Below are 9,753 nucleotides of genomic sequence, written 5' to 3' on the forward strand. Positions count from 1 at the left end.
TTCCCTTTTGGTTTTCTAACTCTAAATCTTTGCATATTTTATTATAGTATTTGTCTTTATCTTCTCGAGCTGATCTTTGAAATTTTCTGTTCAGCTCTTGCACCTCTTTGGAAACCCTGTACAGGGTCACTATGAGTCGGAACCGACTCCATGGCACATAACAACAACAACAACAACAAAATACTAGAGTAAAAGAAGAAAAATAGACTATGTATGAAAACATGTGAGACAATCCTATTACTTTTTCTTCTCTCTCTTTTTTTCATTCCTCTTCCTTCATGGCAGCTTTCATGTTAGCACGCCAGTGCTTATCTCACAGCACCACACCAGGACTCCGTCTCAATTACATAGTGGAAAATAATATATTTTCATTGGCTAACCTTAAAATCACTTACCCTTTTGTGATGTAAAGACCACGTTTTGATTTCAAAGTTGAAGCCTAAAATGATCTTATGATACTTAACATATAGATCAGATAGATGGAACTTAAATATGAATCTATTGTTCTTATCCCAACAAAAGTGGAGATAACGTGTTAGTTTGGTTAACTGTAGGAACAAAACTAATTTGTGTCTTTGGTATAGTAGAGACAAAGAAGAGGTTGGCCAACATTGGAGCTCTATGCTTGTGTTGCTTTCTTATAGCTTTTCTTTGTCCAGCTGATGTCAGATGACAAACTAGAGATGTGATCTCAGACTGCCTGACTTTCTTCTCTTTTTGATGGTATTTGTGCATTTATGATTACGGACCCAGTATTTTTATTATCAATCACTTGGAGGGAGACTCAAAAGAAGAATTTGTATTAGAGAAGTAATTTCTAAAACCCACCATCTGCACTTTGGAAATCTGACAGAGGGTCACTATAAGTCAGAACCAATGCAATGGCACTTAAAAAATAGTAACAACATACAATAGTGAAAATCCCATTATTCTAAAGCAGAAAGGTATTTTCCCCTCTATGATGCTGAAGAATAGAATTGAGAATACTCATGCTTAAAATTTTCAGCTTAAAAAAAAAAGAAATTTAAGCACTTCTTTATAACAAGTTCTACTAAAGTCACCTTTGTCTCTGACATTTGAAAATCCAAATATTGTAGAATCCGAACCTCACACTTTCTTTTCCCATATTCCTATATTTGCATTTCAAGTCACTCTAACAGATTCATTTGTCTTAATTCCTTTCTTTATGTCCTACTTTCTTCATACATACTCCCATTTGAAGGAGCTCTGGTAGTATAGTGGATTATAATCTGGGCTGCTAACCACAAGGTCAGTACTTGGAATCTACCAGTTGCTCTACAGGAGAAAGATGAAGATTTTTGTTCCCATAAAGATTTACAGCCTCGGAAACTCTATACAGGGTCACTATGAGTTGGAACCAAATTGGTGGCACACAATCACCACCATTCCAATTTTATCTCTCTTAACCAGTCACATTATAAAACAAGTTATTTTATTATTTTTTAATAAATTAATATTATTAAATTGTATATTATTTGCATATCTTTGTTAACATTTTTAAAGGAAGGATTTTTTAAATGTTTTTTAAATGGAAATTTTATGTGTAGTTTACCACAATCATTTTTTAATTCCTTTTGCAGTGCAGTGAATCATTTCATATGTCTCTTCTTGCCAGGAGTCTTGATGGCACGGTAGGATAAGCACTAGTCTGCTAACTACAAGGTCAGCAGTTCAAACCTACCAGATGCTCTGAGGGAGAAAGATGAGACTTTCTGCTCCCGTAAAGATTTACAGCCTCAGAAATCCTGTACGAGGTCATAGCAAGTTGGAATCAACTCAAGGGTAGTGAGTTTGGTTCAGTTTCAGCTTCAGTCTAGCCATGTCTTTGTAACTCCCACCAAATGACTCTTTTCTGATACTGGGTAAGAGACGGTAGGGAAAGATGCTGACAGGATTATATGGTTCAGTCGTGAATGATTATTAACAGGGTTAACTGTGATTGTAAAAACTTGGAAATCTAACCAGGTCTTGGTTAATTCTTTCATCCTTTGGGGTGTTAAAGGAGCCATCTTGGTGATATGAGTGGGTTGTGCGCTTCTTTTCTTGACGCCTCAAATATGCCTCTGTCTGACCTCTGTTCTTGAGACTTGACCCAGCCACCTAACCTGCTTTGCCAGCTATCAGTCTTGTGAGTCAACAGCCTGATTCTGCAAGAGTGAGAAGAATCCTCCAGACTGACATCTGAACGACACATTTGGACTTGTCAACCTCCACAACCATGTGAGCCACTTCCTTTAACAGCTGTGAGTTCTGTGAGACATTTCAGCATATTGCAAAACCCTTAGACTTGAGAGAGGGGTAGAGTGGTGATTGATATTAAGGAATATGAAATGGTATAACATATTGGAAAAGTCAGACACTTGGGGTATTTTTAGCCTCGAACTTCATAGGGACCAGCCAGAGCTGATCTTCCTAAAAGAAATTACTCATAGAATGAGATTTTGTTGATTTCCCATCTCTGTCAATTATGGGTCAGTGATTCTATAAAAAGGTTCCTTATGCTCAGGGTGGACAGAAACGTCCAAAAGAAGTAGCCTGAAAAACAAATATCTTCAACATTTACCTACTGTTTTGTGTAGGTAGAATGTGAATGACCTTTTCTTGAAATGTGGTTTTTACATACTTAGGTATAATGCAAAGTTTAAAAGGCTCTGTAGATATTTTAGTGATTTCAGAAATTAAATATTAGTGAACAACAACTTGTCTTAACAAAAGACTGTTACAAAAAAAATGCTGAGCTAACTGCCTACTTTACGGGCCTTAAAAAAATGTCCTTATATGTCTTAGGTCATCAAGTCTCAGCTACTAAACACAGCATCTAATTAAAACACAATTAAAAATACTCTGAAAACTATAAGGTATTATTTGCTTACTATCTCTGTATTGGACTCCTGGTGTGGTGCTGTAGGATCAGCACAGATTTGTGAACCACAAGGTCGGCAGTTCAACCCAACCAGCTACTCCTCAGAAACCCTATATAGACCTGCCATGAGTCGGAACCGTAGTCGGCACTTAACAACAACAATCTCTGTATTAAGGAGCTCTGGTAGTGCAGTAGTTATGATTCAGGCTGCTAACCTCAAAACTACCAGCCATTCCCCCCAAAAAAGATGAGTCTTTCTGTTCCCGTGAAGATTCACAGCCTTAGGAACACTATACCGGGTCACTATGAGTCAGAAGTAACTCCACAGCACACAACCACCACCACCATCTCTGAATTATTTATGTGCAACATCTTAATTCTAATTGTTGTTGTTGTTAGGTGCCATCGAGTCAGTACCAACTTATAGAGACACTATGTACAACAGAATGAAACACTGCCCCGTCCTGGGCCAATCTCACAATCATTGCTACACCTGGGTCCATTGCTGCCACCACTGTGCCAGTCCACTTCACTGGGGGTCTTCCTCTTTTTCTCTGACCCTCCACCTTACCAAACATGATATCCTTCTCCAGTGAGTGGTCTCTCCTGATATGTCCGAAGTCTGAGAGACGAAGTTTGGCCATCCTGGCCTCCAAGGAGCACTCTGGTTGTACTTCCTCCAACACAATCTGTTTGTTATTTTGGCAGCCCACGGCACTTTCAATATTCTCTTCCAACACCATAACTCAAAAGCATTCAATTCTTTTACGATCTTACCTATTCATTGTTCAATACTAACGTGTATATGAATTTATTGAAAATACCATGGCATGGATCAGGTGCACCTTAGTACTCAAATTGGCATCTTTGCTCTTCATCACTTTATAGAGTTCTGAATTCTAATACCAGTCTATAATTCCTACAGCAGTATTTCCTAAACTGTGTCCAATGGAACGTCATTGTCGTTGTATGCCTTTCAGTTGGTTCCGGCTCATAGAGACCCTGTATAGGATTTCCAAGGCTGTAAATCCTTACAAGAGCAAAAAGCCTCATCCTTCTTCTGCAGAATGGCTGGTGGATTTGAACTACAGTTGCAGTCCAATGTGTAACCCACAATACCAGTGCTCCCATAATGGCATATGTTGTTGCTGTTAAGTGCAGTTAAGTCGATTCCGACTCCTAACGACCCTGTATAGAGTTTCCGAGGAACGGCTGATGGGTTTGAACCACCCACCTTGCAGTTCAAACCAACCTTGTGATCCAGTGCATTATCCTGCAGCACCCACCAGAACTCCAATTTTTCACCTAAATAGCAATAAAATGTTCCAAAAAATTAAATAAATTAGACGGAGCTACCGACCATCTAGTGCTGTTGTCTTAGTCAAGGCTAAAGTGAAGCAGGTTCTGAAAGTATTGAAAAAACTCTGACCTGGAATTATCTGTTGAGACAGGGTGAAGATGGTGGGGTGCTGACAGGAAAGCCACCGAAAGGAAATGTCAAGGAGTAAGCTTCTTCTCCCTCCTCCAGCCTCTCTTACCAGCACAGCCTAACATGGAGTCAGCTTGAAAAGCAGAAATCTAGTTTACAGAGTCCAGGACCTCTGTTAGCATAGTGGTTACAAATTGCGCTGATAACCTCAAGGTCAGTAGTTCGAAACTACCAGCCATTCTGCAGGGGGAGAAAGATGAGGCTTTCTGCTCCCACAAAGATTTACAGCCTCGGAAACCCTGCACAGGGTCACCTGACTCCACGGCACATAACAACAGCAACAACAACATTCCTGTATCACAAAGTGGGTAATGTTTTATGGGTGTGAAGCTGAGATAATATCTTAAAAATTAGCACAAAGAAGTGATCAGCTGTGTCAAAAGTTGATGATAGGTCCAGAAAGATGAGAACTCAGAACTGTCTATTAGACATCTTCAGTGTCCTGTGATCGAATAAAATAAGACAGTGCTGTTCTCATGTTTTGAGTACCATTGGCTAGAGTAACACACTTTGGCCAGCTCCTTTCCAATAGGGCTTTTAGACAACACTAAAATTAGAAAAGTCATTGTGGAGCTGCAGGATAATGCATTAGACTATAAAGTTAGTTTGAACAGCAAGGTTGGAAGTTCAAACCCCCCAACCGCACCTTGGAAACACTTATGAGTTGAAATTGACTCAACAGCTCTTAACAACAACAGCAACATAATGTTATTTAGTGCCTTTGAGTTGGTTCCAGCTCAGACCGGCCCTGTATAGAGCTTCCAAGGAATGGCTGGAGGGTTTGCACCATCAACCTTGTGATTAGAAGTCCAGTTGTCATCCTAGAGAGCCACACCAGGACTCCAGAATAGGTATAGTCTACACATATGCATGTTGTTTTAGGTGGTGGTGTGTCGGTTTCCACTCACAGCAACCCTGTGCACAAAAGAATGAAATACTGCCTGGTGCTTCAATTGTTTGAGCCCGCTGCTGCTGCCATGGTTCCAATGTTCTAATCTTGTTGGGGATTTTCCCACTTTTTTGTTTTAAAGCATTATGTCCTTCTCCCAAGATTGGTCCCTCCTAATAATATGTCCCAAATAGGAGAGACGAAATCTAACCATCCTGGCTTCTAAGTAACATTCTGGCTGTAGTTCTTTCAAGATAGATTTGTTTGCTCTTTTGGTAATGCATGCTATTTTCAGTATTCTTCACCAGCACCATAAATCATTCAAATTAATCAATTATTCTGTTTTCCTTATCCATTGCCCAATCTTCACATGCATATGAAGTGATTAAAAATATCATGGTTTGAGTTAGACACAACTTAGTCCTCAAACTGACACTTTTAATCTTTTTTTTTTTTTTTAGTTTTTATTGTGAATTGAGTGAAAGTTTACAGGGCAGATCATTCAACAAATCATACACCTTGTTTCATTGCAATGATTATAATCCCCTCCATGTACCATCAGTTAATAGTATTTCTCTCTATTCATTTTAACTTTTTTTTTTTTTTAAACACTCAGGCATATATAATAATTTAAACCACTAAAGGGCACATTCTGCAAGTCTGCCTCCTCCTTGCTCCCAGCTCTCAGTCCCTCTCTTTCCATGAATCTAGAGTCCTCAGCTGCTCCCTCTCTCCATGTCTCCATCTCTGCCTCCATTTCTGTTGTCGCTTCTTCTCTGGATAAGGTCCCGCATTCTGCTTGTGCTCTTCTCCCTCTGTTTCTGGACTATATGATTAACTACTCCCCCATTTTTGTTACAAAACTTCTACAACTGTGACCATCGCAATTAGTCGTGATAATTATTACTCCCTATTGAATCAGGATCAGACATTGTTTCATTCTGCTGTGCATGGGGTCACTATGAGTCGGTTCCGACTCGATGGCACCTGACAACAACATTGAATCATATGAATCTTATCCCCATCTCTTTTCACCAGACCCATCTAGACAAGATGAAAAACTATTCAGCAGGAACTCTATCTTCCCCCACACACTCTTAAATTAAACTCCCTCTTGAAACCTTGTACTTCGTGCCTTTATCACCCCCTTATTTAGGTAGCCAATGTTTAAGTTGCTCATCTCTATCTAACAGAGAGGACAGCTTTGATATCTGATGTGAAGACTCCTCTCTCTGTTGGTCTTTTGAACTACTACCTCCATGAATATAGGTCAAGTTCATCAAATTGTAGCAATTTACCCTTGTTTCCTTTATAAAAAATTGTTTTCTTTTTTATCTTCCTCTAGTCAAGTTCTCATTATCAAGCCATTGAGGTTAGGTCAAATGGGTACTATCTGCAAGTGTGGGTGGACACCTTTACTCTTGAACACTTTAAAGAGGTCTTATGCAGCATTATTTGCTTAATGTAATATGTCACTTGATTCCTTGACAGCTGCTTCCGTGCACATATATATCATCTATAAACTTTTCACAGTGGTAGCTGTAGGTACACATACTGTGTCTCCTCACCCCTGAACTTTTTTTTCTAATGCTTTGTTCTGTTGTGTATAAGGTACCTAAGAGTCAGAACCAACTCCATGGCACGGAACAACAACAACAAATATTCATCCTGGGTATTTCAATAATTGAAAAATACATATGCTTGGCTTTAAATAAAAACTTGTAAAACATGTTAATGCCCTGGGAATTTTTTAAATATCTAATGCCAAATAAAAATGAGCAGGTGACAACATAGAAACAGTATGGAACAATGACCCTTGAAGCTTGGAGAAGAGTTACCTTTGTCACAGGCCAGTTACAAAATGTTAGTCAAGTGTTTCACCAGCTTTTTGTCTGTTTTGTCATCAATTAAGTTAAAAAGCTGGCATCAAACATCTCCCCAAAAGCTGTCGGTTTTCCATTTTTTACCTATAGTCTACCAGGTATTGTTTTCAATGTTATGATTCAACTGCTATGAATTTTGAAGTGAAAATCAATTTGTGCTTTATGAAAGGGTTTGCATATGTCACTGAAAAATGACAGTACTCCACAAATTTCTAAACTAACAGGAAGCTAAAATTCTACACTGAAACACTTAAAGCCAAATTGGAAAGAAAATATCTTAGTTGTCAATCAGTGTTACTGGGGATTTAGTTGAAATCTAAGGCTTGCTCCTCTTTCTTAGAAGTTACCCAGTTACTGTGTCTCAATAGATAGTAAAATAGAAAGTACACAAAGTACCTGGTGTGTATCTGCATGTGTCTAAGACCGATAAAGGAGGATAACAATATGAAGAACGCACACTAATAAATCAGTGTGAGACAGGTCATTCATCTAATTTAGCTCTATAACGAGATGCAGAGTCTTTTCCTCTTTGTGCAGAGTCTCTATGTATCCACAATTTCATTTTTTTACATTCGTGATTACTCTCTCAGAGTCTAAAATCATCTAGTAGGGTGTCTTCTTGTTTTAGTTGTTGTTATGTGCTGTGGAGTTGGTTCTGACTCATAGCAACCCTGTGCACTCTGTTAAATGCAGGAGGTGTGAAGAAATTCATCTAACTAGAATTCCAGTAGAATATACAACACACCCCAGATGGGATCTACCAAAGTCTCATTTTCCAACTTCAGACAATTTTTAACTTTGACCAAATTTAGTGATTTTCTTTAATGATATTTATGGTATTCCAAAGTAAGATATTTAAATAATGCATACAGTTACTATTTCTCTATAAATTTTGTGGGACTTAAAAGAAACCATAATTGTATTCAATTATCTCTGCCATACAATTACAATAACTGTATAACCCAGATTTTTAGTACGGTCCCAGCTTATACCTGATGTCCTGGAATAATTGTCAATAGCATCTTAACACCTTTCAAACTAAAAGAAAAAAAATTCTGATTTGGACAAACCATATGGCTACCCGAATTATAATCTGTAAAACTCAGATCATAATTGAAAGAAGATTTAGTTGTAAGAATATATATTTATTAAAATTCTGCTCTGGTTTGACACTAATAATCAGTGAAGAGAAGAGAGAGACGATCCATTGCTAAATCAGAAAGGTGACTATTTTCCATTTCACTGGGAAAAAAAGTACGGGTGGTTGTAACCTTATTCGTAAGTTTTTGTTCATTATTTTTGTTGTCTGCCATGAGTATTTGATGATGGCTTGTCTCTATTAGAATCTAGTGTAGGGTCTGATCTAGAACCAATTTACATGTTCATTTAAGCTTGTTGTTGTTGTTGTTAGGAGCCCTGAAAGTCAGTTTCAACTCATAGCAACATCCCTGTACAGGGTTTCCAAGGCTGCAAATCTTCACAGAAGCAGAAAGCCTGATCTTTCTCCAGCAGAGTAGCTGGTGGGTTCAAGTTGCCTACCCCGTGGTTAGTAATTAAGTGCTTATTCTACAGCACCACCAGGGCTCCCATTTTAAGCTTGCTGATTGTTGTTGTTAAGTGTCTTAAAGACAGTTATGACTCACAGCAACCCCGAGGAGCAGCTGGTGAGTTGAATTGCTGACCTTGCTGTTCTAAGCGTGTGGTCCAGCGCTTATCCTATGGTGCCACACCAGGACTCCAAGTGTGTTTATGGTGTTTCAAAAAGAGTACCATGACTTCCAACCATGAGAAATACTTTGAGATTCACAATCTTAATTTCCCATGAAAGAAAACACCATTTAATAAATGTCCATCTGTATGTGTTAACTGGACAAACATATGGATTTAATGTGCATTTGCCTAATAAGGAATGATGCTAAACAAGTTTTCTTCTGCTTATTTGCCATCTTTGCTCAAGAGCCTGTGCAAGTATTGTACCCATTATAAAAATTGGGTTGTCTGTTTGTTTGAAGGGTTCCTTATATGTTGTACGTACAAGTCCCTTACTGGATAAATATTTTGCAAATATTTCCCCAAGTCTGTGGCTTCTTTTTTCACTCTCTTAACAGTGTCTGAGTAGAAGTTCTTAATAATTGATGAAATCTAACTTATCATTTCTTTTGTGAGTTGTGCTTTTAATGCCATATCTAAGAAATCTTTGTCTAACCGAAACCACAAAAATATTTTTTCCTCTATCTTCTTCCAAAATCTTTCTAGTTTTATGTTTTATATTTAAAGATGTGATCCATTTCTAGTTAGTTTTTGCATATAGTGTTAGGTATGGATGAAAATTATTTTTTTCTCTTTTTCATTTTTATCTGAGTGTATGCATGCATGTGCATGTTTGGATAGCTAAAATTTTGAGTACCATTTATTAAAAACATATTCCTTTTTCCATTTAGTTGCCTTTGCACCTCTTTTAAAACTCCAATTGACCATATTGTTGTTGTGTTGCTAAGCGCCATTGAGTCGATACTGATCCTATGCACAACAGAATGAAACACTGCCCGGTCCCACTGATCCTATGCACAACAGAATGAAACACTGCCCGGTCCCACTGATCCTATGC

Source organism: Chrysochloris asiatica, unplaced genomic scaffold (genome assembly GCF_000296735.1).
Source record: "Chrysochloris asiatica unplaced genomic scaffold, ChrAsi1.0 scaffold00234, whole genome shotgun sequence".
NCBI lineage: Eukaryota > Metazoa > Chordata > Mammalia > Afrosoricida > Chrysochloridae > Chrysochloris > Chrysochloris asiatica.